The sequence below is a fragment of the Cryptomeria japonica genome, chromosome 9, assembly GCF_030272615.1.
Source record: "Cryptomeria japonica chromosome 9, Sugi_1.0, whole genome shotgun sequence".
Taxonomy (NCBI): Eukaryota; Viridiplantae; Streptophyta; class Pinopsida; order Cupressales; family Cupressaceae; genus Cryptomeria; species Cryptomeria japonica.
In genome coordinates, this window is record NC_081413.1 from 673,547,901 (window position 1) to 673,562,365 (window position 14,465).

Genomic DNA, 14,465 nt, shown 5'->3' on the forward strand with positions numbered 1-14,465 from the left:
ATCCATCTAACCATGGCTTGTTATTTGATCTGTCATCCAAGAAAGTACTTCATGCGTCTAGCATCCCGCTTTTTCATAAATCATGTCCAACTTGGGGGCAATGCCCTTACAATCTAGATGATGGAAGTGGATTCTACATTGTCTTATGATTCATTAAGTTCTTCATTCAAACAATCATCAAAAATCCAAAAACATTCAAAAATATCTCGCAAAAATACCAAAAACATTCAAAACAATTCAAAATCCAAAAACATCGACAAAACCATTGAAAAATCACACAAAAACATGGCAACACCTTGTACATACTCATCCATGCAGATACCAAAACAAACATTGCGACAAACTACTCACACAATGACCATTTACCAAACAACCAAAACAATCAACATCAACAATCAAACTGTCTTTTCAACAAGGATGCATCCTTCCTTACCAAAACAAAGACAAGATGACATTTTTCTTTGACAAGAAAATTCTGTTAAGCTATCAAATACTTGGTTGATTTGTGAGTTCTATTGTTTGTTTATCTGTATCAGAATCTTTTAGCATTGTTTTGTATCGTTTGCGCATTATTTCCGATGAAGTTCTGGGGCATGTACTAATGGTGTCTACGTGGGAAGTTCACCAAGCTACATGATCTTATGCAAAAATATAGTCATAGATCACTACGGCTTGCTGACTACAGCGTATACCTCGACCATATGAGCATGAACCATTACCAAGGATCCTTATTCTTTATTCTTTATGTATATACTGTTTGTTTGCAGGTACAATGCTCTTCCTTTGGTTCCTCCTACCTCGTCCAAACTGGATAAAGGTTTTATTTCTTTGTACGGTATGCACTTGTCTCAGGATATGATCAGCCTAAGATCAAGGAGGACGATCCAAGTCATGCATGAACGGAGATAATCCTTGTCTATTCCGCAAGCAATACTCAGGTCAACTTGATCCATTATATCAAGTTGCTTGTATTAACTTGCTATATAAAAATCCATGTAAGAAATACTCTGGTCATCTTGAATCTTTATGTCAAGTTGCTTGTATTTTCTTACAACATTTTAAAGCTCAATGATGAAAAATAAAGCACCATGGATCGTCATTCCATCTCATCTGTATATATTGCATTTCGTTGCATTCCACCCATCCATACATTCATAATAGCTGCATATCATGCATACGTAGTCATAATAATGCATACTCTATTTTACTCATCTTCTTCCATAGGACTCGGTCCTAGTCCTCCATATCTTCTATCTAACATCGAATCCCCCCTCATCCTCCCTATCTTGATCATCAACATCATCCTAATCCCTTCATCACTTCCCATCCTCACTCATCCACAAAATTAAGTCAGTTACTCTGTCTACACAGATACATCGACTCCCACACACCTAGACTATCAACAGATACTCTGATCAAGTATCTTCGGGTCTCAACAGGTAATCGATTATGGTAATCCTAGACTACATCAGGCATTTATCACAATGACCTAGTCTCAACGGGGTTGCCATGATTCCCCACAACCATCCATCACACGCACACACTATCAATTGATCAACCAATCAAACACAATCCAACAGACAATTACATCAATTGTCTACGTCTCAACGAGTATTTTGCTTCATATACCTTGACTTCATCGGGCAATTACATCAATTGTCTAAGTCACCATCAGGTCACTTTGATTCACTTACTCAGACTTTATCATGTCCAAGCAACCAACTGACATCAACTGTCACGCTTTGACTTGACCGGGGCAATTCAACCGATTGCACCAGATTGTCCAACCAATTTTGATCAATTGTATAGCATCAATCAAAACCCCACACTACATCTGCTATGTATCTCTTGCATGACCTCAGGGCACTCGCTGGCTTGTTGTTTCTTCATATTCACTCCATTTTCTCCCATTCTTTCATCATTAGTTCTAATTTCTTCTATTCTACCTCCCCTCCACTTTTCATTCTTTTTCGAGAGATCGCCCGATTTTTCAAAAAAAATCGGCCCATCTCTCGAGGGGGCATACCACCCATTAAATTTACATTTTATGGGGCATTTCTTCACACCTATTTTTCTTTCTTTGAAACGATGCGATAAACTGCACCGTCTCAAAGAGGGGCAAATGTAGTCACATAAATCTGTCCACTTAATTAAATGAATATTTAGTATTTATTTGATTATTTAACCATCAATTAATAATTAATTAAATTAATATTTAATTAATTCATCTTAACCCTCTTCTCCTATTAATTAAATAAATTATTCAATTTATTTGATTTAATTCACTTAACCAAATTCAGACCATTAATTAAATAAATAAATCATATTTATTTAATTAAATATTCTCTCACATTTAAATAAATTAATATTTATTTAAATCCCCCAAAATCCCACCTCTCACATTTAAATAAATTAACATTTATTTAAAATCACCTTTATCCTCTACCCACTTGTATTTTCCTACAAAAGCAAGTTGCACATTTAAATAAATAAATAATTTATTTAAATCACCTTTATCCTCCACCCACTTGTATTTTCCTACAAAAGCAAGTTGCACAACTATTTTAAATAAATTATTTATTTAAAATCCTATTTATCCTCACCCACTTGAAACCTTTAATGGTTTCCCTTAAAGTAGTCAAACTTGATGGCTTTAAAGTCTTCAAACTTGATGGCTTCCTTCTATAGTCTTCTTAAGACTTTAATGGTTTTCCTTAAAGTCTTCAAGCCTTTAATGGTTTCCCTCAAAGTCTTCAAGCATTTTAATGCTTTATCTTCATTTTTCTCATTTAAATAAATTAATATTTATTTGAATATTTATCCAAATGCAAATTACACCATTTAATTGAAATAAATGATTTTATTTTAATTGAAAATACCAAAATTTCTCCCACTTGCATTTTCCTACAAAATCCACTTGCATGCCTAAACCCCTTCTAAATTCTTCTAAACCCTTCCTAATTAGCCTAATCCATCCCCTAAATATTGTCACATTCCTAAGCAAATTGGAGTCACTTCTCAAAGACTCCAAAGTCTTTGAAAAGCAATTAATGCTTTGTGTGTTCAACAAATTAACCCTCAAAGTCTTGGATAACCTTTGAAAGCTTTCAACCTTCAACCACTAAATGGCTCAAAGTCTTTGAAAACCATTGAAGGCTTTCAACCTTCAACCACTTAATCCCCAAAGTCTCCAATAACCATTAATGGTTAATTCAACCCTCCCACATGGTTAAAACATTTGTTTTGACTCAACCTCTACCCAACCCAAAGGTCTCATCAAGTCTTTAATGCTTTGACCATGATTATCTCTTAAACATTTGCACAAAGGTTTATCCTTGGATTAACTCTTAATCCAATGGGTAATCTTAATTTAGACTTGACCCTTACCTTCTAGATAACCATGAGGTCTTCTCAGGCCTTTAATGCCTCCAACCTCTTCTCTCAACCCAATCCTATGTTGACACTTGTCACCATTTTATTGGTGCCAATTGTGCACATGGATCCCCAACTTTCAAACTTGGCCCTTGATTAAACCATTCAATCTTAACCCTTCATTTCCCCATTTCTTCTATAAATAGAACCCTTCTCCTCAAGCAAAAGGAGAAGCATTTTAGAGTATTGTTGTTATACTGGCATTAGCATAGAGCTTTTTCATAGCATCACTATCTACTCTAGCATAGTATTTAGCTTTTCATTTCATATTTGAAGCTTAGTATTAAATCTCAATCCTCCATAAGCATCCATAGTGCAAAAAGCTGCTGAGAGCTACACTCATTTGGGACTTGGAGAGGAGAGGAACAAGGGAGGAGCAACTATGAGCATCTTGATTAGCTATTTCATTTTATGTTTATATGCTTTCTATTTCATGCTTAATATCTCTCTTGATATGCCTGTTTAGGATAATCTTTTGTTGCTAACACTAACGTTTGTTTCTTGTGCTCTTGTGTGTGTTGCCATCAAACAGATTTTCTAATCCTTTTTGCAGAGCATCAGATAGAAATAAGGCTTTTGAAGGTGGGACTTATTTTTATAATTAGTTCAAACTTTCATTAAGTCATGGCATGTTGGGTTCAACCCTACAAAGGAGTTACCATTAATGAGCCAAAAGAATGGCTCTATTTTATCTATGTTTATGTGTCATTACTAGGACATTAGAAGTCTAGTTATGTCTTTTTGAGTTCAGAACCTTTGCTAAGTGATAATATTTTATATGTTTTGATGATATGGTCATATGACATGAACTCATTTGATATATGTTCCTTTTTTATGCAATATAATAGGTAATTGTACTATGAGGAATATCCATGTAATGTTGCATGTAGATTTTGAATATTACTCTAGTAGGAATAAATAGGCCTATATTTGTACATGTTAACAATTTCCTGCACGGTTTAAGAATAATGTTGAACCGGTCTAGGATGTTCAACAATAAAGATTATGGAGTTGTTGGCCGAGGAAACGGACAGCAAGGATTGTCATTGAAAGAGTCAGGTGGCGGTTGAAAGTGGTTCATTATGACTTATCTAAAGACTTAATGATTTCCTTTGTTGAAGGAGTAGATTTAGTGCTAAGTTTAGGCTAGATTCTCTCTGCTATTCCAACAGACTTTGGCTTATTCTTAGCATTTGTAATTTCACCTTCTTTTTCTCCTTGTTCAATAAAAGCATCCTCCTTGAACTTTGGGAGTGGTATGCTAGTTAGTTAGGAATTTCATGATTTAAATAATCTCTCACCTTCTCTTGTATAGTGGTTGAGAATAAGATAGTTTTAGTTATTGTAATACAGTTCTGAGTTAAAAAGAAGCAGACTTCCAGCAATTTGTTGCTATGTTGTTAAGTACTTTTAAATCAATAAAGATGATACTTTAAGCTCTAGATGTTTGATTTAGTTGTTTGGATGTTTGCTAAGGGGGCCCACTTAGTGAGCATTCCTTTGATTTATTTTATCAGTCATTTATCATTCTGTACTTAGCATTATCTTGATCACGGACTGTTCCTGCAACCACTGGAATACTTCTTGTGACTGTTTCTGCAGCCACTATGAACTGAGTAGAATCTTGTTTATTGATCATGGATAAGTTATGTTTTTCCTAGTTGTTTCTTAGAAGATAGTTAGTTTTCCTTATAATAATTACAGTTATTTGTTTCTAGAATTGTCTTAGAGCAACATTTCAATTCTAGCAATAGGAAAAGTGGTTGTTTCGGTCTTTCTAGTCCATATACTTTGCGAACCCATTTCAAGTATACGTCGCGGGTTGACAACTAAATGAACCTCCATGATGAGAGATAATTACTTAGTCAGATGTCCAATCCATGAGTAATTACTTCAAGGTCTAATTATTGAACCATTAGGAAGATCAGTCAACCATCAAGGGTTCCTATTTAGGTGTGCCTTCCCTCATTTTCGCTCAAATTGTGTAGACATGACATTTTTCTCTCAATTGAATTTTTTCTTAGTAAACCTATGTGCCCATCTCAACAAACCATGGACAAAAAGGTAATTACGTATGCCCATATTCGTATTGAAATTAATTAAGCCCGCCCTCTCCAAATTCTATGGAAATTTATTTGGGATCCACCTCTTGGATTCAACAGATAGATCATGAGACTCTCCCTTTTAGATATTGGATTTGTCATGAATATGATCTTTACAAAGGATGTATCCCAAATCTAATCCTGCATGGTTATATAGCCAAGGCCCATCTCATGCTCCCCCTCAAGTAAGACAAAGGCAAAGCTCATATGATGGAGGATAAAGAGGGTTTCCTTCTAGTTAAAAGCCATAAATAGGGAAGAGGACATAAGAGAAATTTTAAGAATAAGCAGTCAGATGAACTTTTTAATAGGTTTGATGCTCTAGATGAATTGGATCAGTTTGATGAGGTTTTTGTAGGTTTTCCTATTGACCAGATACCTATGGGGAGATATCAAATAAATTTTGCAAAGGATGGCAACACTCCTATTGATCTACAAGAAGGAGCAAGAGATATTCAAATGGACATAGATATCTCCTTATTGACTTCTAGTGGATTGAAGACAAGTGGATGCAAAGAAGTCAAGGATGGTCCAAGTTGCATCAATGCAACAATTAATCTAGACAAGTCTCAAGATACTAGTAAAAGTGAGAGAAGCCTGCCTTCTTTGGTTTTATAGCAAAAAGTTCAAGGGGATAAGAAGAAAGATCAAGAAAAAGTGAAGTTACTTGATGAGTCATTGGTTGAGTCTGGTTTTGTAAAGACCATTGACTCCCATTTTTCTTCATCTCAAGATATTATTGTTCTATCATGGAATGCAAGGGAGTTGAATAGTGCCCCTAGACAAAAGGCTATTAAAGATTTGATTGGATGTCATTTTCCTGATGTGGTCTTTATTCAGGAAACTAAGTTATTAGTGGATGGTATTATAAATAGGGCTTCTACAATTTAGGCTTGAAGTCAATGTCAGTGTATTGGGGCTTAGGGCAGTCTAGGGGGTATGGCTTTCCTTTGGGACCCACGCAAGATGGTCCCACTCTGGTGGGTTTCTAGTAGGTCAACAATCTCTATGGCTATTGTTAGTTGTGAATCTAACAAGTTTCTCCTTTTTACTAATACTTAAGTTCTAGCTGATTTTATGAAAAAATCCCTTCTTTGGATTCATATTAGATATGTTTGTTCTCTTTCTCCTTTATTCTATTAGATCCTTGTAAGGGATTTTAATGAAACGGTCAATTTGGAAGAGAAAAGGGGAGGAAATATCAGGCTTGATCCTTTCTATAGATCTTTTGAGGGACAACATTGATTTTTTGAAGGTGGTAGATGTGAACCTTGCTAATGGTTTATTTACTTGGAATAATAGAATATGTGGGGAGGAAGCTATAGCTAAGAGATTGGACAATTTTTTGGTTTTTTGTTAGTGGATGAGTGATAATTGGACAACTAGCTCTGAAATTTTAGGTTAGAAAGGATCTAATCATTGGGTGATCAATTTGTCTATTGCTCAGTTCAGAGCCTCATAATACCCTTCCTTTAAGTTTCATCTCATGTGGCTTAAAGACCCTTCCCTTCAAGATCTTATGCTTGATTGGTTGCATGATGGGAAGCCTACTTATGGAACTACTATGTATTCTTCTATCAAGCAATTCCAATTTGTTAAGTATAAAATTAAAAGGTGGAATAGGATATGTTTTGGTAATATCTTCTATGAGAAGGTGAATGCTTGATCTCGAGTGGATGCTATTACTCACCAAATCAAAGATCAAGGCTTATCAACGAATTTATATAGGAAGAAGTCTATTGCAGTAAATGAGTTAGAGGAATGGGAGCTACAAGAGGAGATTTATTGGAAATAGAAGTCACGAGTTGATTGGTTCCAAGAGGGTGACAAGAACATGAATTTTTTTCACAATTTGAAATTAAGGACATGAGATGTGATAATTCTATTACTTATCTCATATCCTTAGAAAATGTTCACCTTTCTTCTTCAAGGGAGTTTTATCAAGAGCCTAATAGGTTATTTGCAACTTTTTTGGCTAATTATTCTCCCCTTGCCAATGTGGAAGAAGGTCTAGTGCTTGATTGTATTCCCTCTATCGTGTCTAATGAGATGAATGGGGACATTTTGAGACCCATATCTTTATTTCAAGTTAAATAATTTGTGTTTGAAATGAATAAGGGTAAAGATCCTGGCCCAAATGGCTTTCCAATAGAATTTTATCAATAATTTTGGGAGATTATTAAGTTTGACCTTTTGGAGGTGGTGCAGTTTCATAGGAACAAGTAGATGTTAAGGGCTATGAGTGCTACATTCCTAGCCCTTATTCCTAAAAGGAAGGAGATAACTCTTTGGATTCTTTTTGACCTATAGCTTTGTGTAATATAATTTATAAAGTAATAACAAAGTTGATTGCAAACGAGCTCAAGCCATGGCTCAATAATTTAATCTTTGAATAGCAAGGGGGTTTTGTTGCTAGAATGCAAATTCTTAATGGGATTATCATGTCATCTAAATCCATTAATTCTATGGAAACTTATAAGGAGAAGTCTATGTTTATAAAATTGGATATGTCCAAGGCTTATGATAGAGTCAAATAGGCTTTTCTATAGAAAGTGCTTGTAGATTGAGTTTTTAGAAATGAATGGATTAGTTGGGTAATGAGTTGTATCACTTCCTATTCTTTTTTTGTTCTCATCAATAGTGAACCTATAAAACTTTTTAAAGATTTTAGAGGCCATCAATAAGGAGATCCCCTATCCCCCTACTTTTTTAGTTTAATGGCGGAAGGGTTGGGAAGATTTATTAAGTCTCATGTTAAGAACAAATTGATTCAAGGCTAGAATTGGGGTAACGGAATTTTTCCTTATTCTTTTGTCCAATTTATGGATGACACGGATTTTATGGGAGTGGCCAAAATTATTGAGGCCGCTAATTTAAGGAAGACTTTGTATGTTTATTTGGCGGATTGGAGACAAACGATTATTGAAGATAAGTCTTTTATATTCTTATTCAATACCCCCCCCCTCTCATTCAAGACAAGATTGATAGGATTTTAAGATTTATAATTAGTGCCCTTCGATTTGTTTACCTTGGAATTTCTCTTTCAAATGGACCTTGCCCAGTGGGTTTTGACAAGACATTCTAGACAAGCTTCACAGTAAGGTTAGTCATTGGACTAATAGGTGTATTCAACTGTTGGGAGGGTGACTCTCTTGAAATATATAATTCAGACACTCCCTATCTATAGATTTTTTATGCTAACTATTCTAGTAAGTTTTATTAAGAAAATGGATGCTCTCTCCTAACAATACTTGTGGATCTATAATCTAGTTTCTTCAAAGTGGAGCATGGTTAAGTAGGATTATATTTGTAGGCCAATATAGGATGGAGCTATTGGTTTATGTCAAACTAGAAAGAATGGGCATGCTCTGTCTACCAAGTTATTTTAGAGATGGTCCATCCATCAAAATTATGATTGGGCCAACATTCTTAATGTAAAGTATTTAGGGGATCATGTGGATAGCAAGGTTTTTCCCTATTTCACTATGGTTGGAAAAGGTTCTATGATCTTGAATACCCTAAGGAAGGGAGTGTTTCTAGTTAAGCAAAGGATTTTTTGAATATCTAATAAAGGTGTTGAAGATTTATTTTGGCATGATTCTTGGGATGGACACCCACCCATTATTAAGCAATTTCCTCAACTACAATCTTAATTTGATAGCCTCATTGATGTAGGTTGGAGTAGAGTTGAAGATTTCAAAACTTCCTTGAGTGTAGGACAAGTGGAAAAGGCTAGATGGAAAAAACAACATTAATCCAACTCCTGGTAGATCAATGAATGCTAGGGAGGAACTTTCTTAGAATTTGGCGGGAAGGATTTTTAATTCCTTGAAGGATAAGGATATCCTTGTGTGAAGTCTAAATCCAAAGAGAAAATTTTTGGTGGATTCATGCTACATGGAGTTGGATAGAATGTCATATGGGAATATTAATGTTCCTTGGTAGAAGCGGATATGGAATAGGTTTTCTTGGCACAAGTGTAATTTTTTCTTGTGGCTTCTTGTGTAGAATAGATGTCTTACTTGGGAGAATCTTCAGAGAAGAGGGTTTCAAGGACCATCTACTTATGCTATGTGTAATAGTAGTGAGGATAATATTCCACATCATTTCTTTCAATGTGTTGTCACCAAAAAAAATTGGTACTATTGGTGGGGAGCCTAGAAGCATGCTTGGGTTCATGCTAATTCTCTCATTGAATATTGGATTAGTCTTGGCAGGCTTCCAACCAAGACCTCTTTTCTCCATGTGGCTTTAGAGGTTGGCCATTCTTTTAATATTTGAAAAGTGTGGTTGGAAAGAAATTGCTGGATTTTCAAGGTAAGAAAATATTGGTGCAACAAATATGGCAAAAAATTATTAATATACTCTAAGAAACTTTGTTGGTGAAGTGTTATCTTGTTATAGATGTGGATCCTGGCAACATGGTTGTTATTCAGAACTTGCAAATCTTTGGTGAGGATATTAGAGATATTATTATTACAAGGAGGTGACAAGATAAGTTTCGACATGCTAAGAAGAAGGTTCAATGGGATGGTAAGTGGTCTCCTCCACCCCAGGGAGTGTTGAAGATTAATGCTAATAGTTATTCTAGGGGAAATCCTTGGAACGCAAGGATTGGTGGTATTGGCATGGATAGTATGGAACATATTATTTTTCTATTTATTCTTATAAGGGGAAGAAAAATAATAATCATATGGAAGCTTCTACTATCCTCTCTACTCTAGAAATAGTGTGTTCTCTTGGATGGCACAAGATTGTTTATGAATTAAATTCTCAAGTGGTTACTAATATGTTGAATAAGCGAAAGCTAGAGGCTGTCGATTGGTATATGGTGGTAGTTATCAGATAGATCCTTTGGTTGAGAGATTCTTTGGAGTTAGTTTTCTTCTACTATGTTCCACAAGAGTGAAATAAGGCAGATGATTGTTTGGCTAAATGGGCCTTTAAACATCTAGATGGATGGAATATTGGGATTGGGTTAGTTTCCCTCAGATTATGCTCTAGTACTTGATAAGATTTTCATGGATGACATGATTGGTTGGTGGTGGTCCTATTTGGGTCTTCTTTAGGTTGGAGTTTCTTATTGTGCTCTCGTTAGTAGGATGATTGTTATTTGTCTTTGTAATGATCTTTCTGATTCACAAAAAAGAAAATAAAAACTAGCTCTTGCATCAGAATGGGTGTAAGGATTATGCCAATACAAAATTATTTGTAAGTTAATATGTTAGAAAGTAAATTTGATTTGTGAATATTATAAATTATTTTGATTAAAACATAGTAGATTCGTGAGCTAAAATTATTCACAACAAAAAACAATATTAAGTGTTAACAGTTGAAATTTTGAACATTAAAACTATTTGAAGTGCTTGATTTGAAAATGTAAACATTAATAACAAGCAACGATACTAGCTCAATCCAACCCAAAATTGAAATCTCAAAATTAGAGGTTTTTCTAGTTTTTGAGTCACCAATCATTCCTAGAGAAATCTTATGAATCTTCTTTTAAAATATTGTTTGGATGTATGTTATTTTAAAATTTGTATTTGAGAGTTGAGATCGGTAGATTTTGTGATCAAACATTCTACATCTAACATCTCATATCTTATATTTTAGGCTTGGTTTTATGTTTGTTTTTTCTCTTATCATTTCATTTTATTTCACTGATGGAAAATTTATGCAGAATAGGATACTGGGTATGAGCAAGCATAGTTGCATCACCAAAACCCCAACAAAATTTTCTTGCCAAGTATGATAGGAGATATGCTACAATGAAGCCCTTATTTGATTTCCAATAAAATAATTTGTTGCTAAAAAATGATACAAATAGATGTACTTAGTCCCAAGTGCAACTATCTAAAGACCAACATTAAAATTATTTGATCTCGTACGAAAGGAGACATATTACAAAGAAAATGGGATTATCAAACTTTGAATAAATTATATATAAATAAATTAAATATTTTTTATTATTTATGAAAATACAATAAAATTTATATAAATTGAATATTTTTATCATTTCTACTACTATTCGATAACAATTATACTAATAACCTTCTATTCTTATAATTGAAATAATATAAAATTACTATTATAATATGAATACAATTAAAGAGTTATGGAAAAAAAAAATGAAATATGTAACAGAACAAAACTATACAAAAGAAAAAAGAATGAAAATATTAAATAAATATTTTTAGATTGCTTTGAGATCAATATGAATGCTTATTTCCACTCGTTACAAAATGAAAAATATACCATGATATAATTAGACCATAGTGGGTGCATGAGATTTCATATTATATAACAAAGAGAACATAATGCTTTGTGCTTATTTTGGTTAAGGATTTTACCAGAATGAAATGAAACATTATGGAGGGTAGTTGCAGCTACAACATCTGACAAAATTCCTCTATCATTTATCCTCTAATTGATGTCCATACCCTATTTCAAAGCACCCAATTTGACACAATCAATGAGTATGCTTAAAAATTAAAACTAATTGGGTTGGAAACCTCTCTTGTCGCATATGGCAAAATGGTGTGACTGTATTGTGACGATATCCATGTCTTATATCCATTGCAACAACCATTTTTCATGAGACACTAGGTATTTCTTGTTTTATGAAATCAAACATTCATGAATATTCACTAAACATATGTACAAGAAGAGAGTTTGAATTTGAATGTTAATAGCACTGTTGTTTGGATAAACCCGCCTATAATTACAATGTTCGAGTCTAATCCTCTCTTTGACACTATCTTTTCAAACAAATTTCCAGTAAGGAGTACATGGTTTATGTTTTATAGAATAAATATGTTTGAAATGTATTTAAAAACAATTTTGGGGGGTTTTAGAGTCAGTGGGAGTAGGGTAGTGGCAAAGGTGGACAAAAACTATCTTCACATTAATGATTACAATCTGATAGACCACCAATAAATTAGATTGATTCTAATATTGCATAATTGAAAGGTATTAATCTAGTCTACCAACAAGTAGACTTAGAATTACATGACTTTTTGTGTAATATAACATATTGAGTATAAACTTCTAGATTGTTTAATCCATGTAAAATTTTAAATAAACCAAAGACAATAATACAACTGAGTTCAATGTGTAGCGTGATCACTTATAGATTTAACATTGGTGGACATGATAATAAAGTTAATGTGGTGTCTATGCATGTCTAGGTCTAGGATTGAAAGATATTGGTCATGGATCTATGAAATTCGTTGTTAGATATACAACATAAGGATGTTGGGATTCATTAAACCCTTTAGATGTCAAATGTCAGATTAGAGATTAAAAGTTCTTGATAGATAGAACTAAATACAAGTCTAAGTCCACCAAACAATATAGAATGCATTACACTTTGAACTTAAGTTTCTTAACTTATAGATAAGAATTAGATTAGTTGTAACATAGTCACATTCTCATGTCTAGGAACATAATATGAGATTCAATTCCAACACAAGATTTTGAGCGAGCAAACAATCTGCAAACTTTGAGTATCAGTTGAGTTTATCTCAATAGACATGAAACACCACTCAAGTAGATTCCAATATACACCTTGAGTGAAGACTTAAAATGCTTTTCAAATGTGAAAGCCCTAATTCACTATATAATGAAAAGGAATAAACAAAGAAAAATTAAGAATAACTTTAGATACAAGAGCTAAGTTGCAAGAAGATAGAAAAATGGCACATGAAAAAAAAACATTGAAAAAAAGTGTTGCCAAAATAGACATCAACAAATTTTCTATACCAAATGAAAACACATAAAGATTCCAAAGAAATTAGAAACTATTATAGTAATTTAGATAAAACCTTTTAAGTGTTTTTCCATGAATTAGTTGTAACATATGCAGGATGTGTTCAAAATGGTGACACGGACAAGGCGTTGAGGCTTTTTCATCAAATCCAAGTGGAAAATATAGGATATCGGCTAATGAAAATGAAACTATATGGTAGTTTATTTTTCTGCTACGATTGGTTTGTGGGTTAAATTTCAAAATATTTGGATCCATAATAAGATTTCAAACTTTCCCGCAAAAGGTAATCTACCATACATGTTTGATATATTTTACTTATAATTTATACCTTATCAAACTTCATCGAAGCCGTCTTAGCTCAGCTGGTAGAGCGCGTGGCTTTTAACCACGTGGTCGTGGGTTCGATTCCCACAGACGGCGTAGACGATAATCGATTTTTCTTTTTTATATAATAATCGGTTAAAAGAAATTAAGAATCTATTTTAAAATAGGCTTATATATAAAAGTACTTGTCATATTTACTAGTACTATTTCAACATGTTAGTAAATTATTGAACCTTTCTAAAGAATTTTATAATTATATTTAGATATAATTGATTGTCAAATGTTTTTGTTGAGGGAGCGCTCTGCAACTAGGGCACGAAACCCGTAGTGCCGCTGGTTGCAGTACGCTACCGCGTGCGAGGGCTCCCTGGCCCTGCTGGGAGGCCCTCGAAGTCATTTATTATCCTCCTGCATTTAATGGAGCCCAATAAAGATGGCTCAAAGATCCCTAATCACCACATTTCTTCAGCAGCGAACGCCTGAGTGCAGGGGAAAACGTTCAGCCAGGCGATGGAGGGCAAACAGAAGTCATTTCTTGAAGATGCTAGGTTCGAAGCCGCTCTCCACCATGAAGATGAAACCTGTCTCGCGCCAGCACAAGGTGAGGCCCTCTCTTCCAAACGCATCACTATTAAACCGAATGATCCCATGCTCTCTGTCATTTCTTCAGAGATTTCTAGACTTAGGGATTCAGCAATTTTTTTCATTGCCTTTGATGTAAATAACTTACCATCTCGACAGTACATGAATAAATGGTTGCAAGATGTGTGGGTAAAAACATTAGGGTTTCAATTTTCATTTTGTAGAATGATTCAGAAGGGTTTATTTTTAATTTTCTT

At 34.1% G+C, this 14,465-nt stretch overlaps 1 non-coding gene across 1 annotated transcript; it reads left to right on the forward strand.

Annotated features, from left to right (window-relative positions):
* Positions 1-13,649: 13,649 nt before the first annotated feature.
* TRNAK-UUU (transfer RNA lysine (anticodon UUU)) lies at positions 13,650-13,722 on the forward strand. Its single transcript has one exon. It is a non-coding gene; the product is annotated as a tRNA-Lys (tRNA).
* The last annotated feature ends 743 nt before the right edge of the window (positions 13,723-14,465 follow it).